This window comes from Arachis duranensis, chromosome 2 (genome assembly GCF_000817695.3).
Source record: "Arachis duranensis cultivar V14167 chromosome 2, aradu.V14167.gnm2.J7QH, whole genome shotgun sequence".
Lineage (NCBI taxonomy): Eukaryota > Viridiplantae > Streptophyta > Magnoliopsida > Fabales > Fabaceae > Arachis > Arachis duranensis.
In genome coordinates this window covers 31,255,402-31,255,742 of record NC_029773.3, presented here as the reverse complement: position 1 = coordinate 31,255,742, position 341 = coordinate 31,255,402, and positions in this window count along the sequence as shown.

Here is a 341-nt window from a genome sequence, read left to right as displayed (position 1 = left end):
GCAACCATGTCAATGAGTTCTTGAGCCTCTTCAGGCGTTTTCTTTAGGTGAATAGATCCACCTACAGAATGGTCCAGTGACATTTTCGAAAATTCAGTGAGACCATAATAGAATATATAATATGGTCCATTCTGAAAACATGTCAGATGGACATCTTTTGGTCAGCTGCTTGTATCTTTCCCAAGCTTCATAGAGGGATTCACCATCTTTTTGTTTGAAGGTTTGAACATCCACTCTTAGCTTGCTCAGCTTTTGAGGAGGAAAGAATTTATCCAAGAAGGCAGTGACCAGCTTTAGAATAATTTAATTTAGCTTCTCTTAATTTTCTCTTCAGAGTCCTT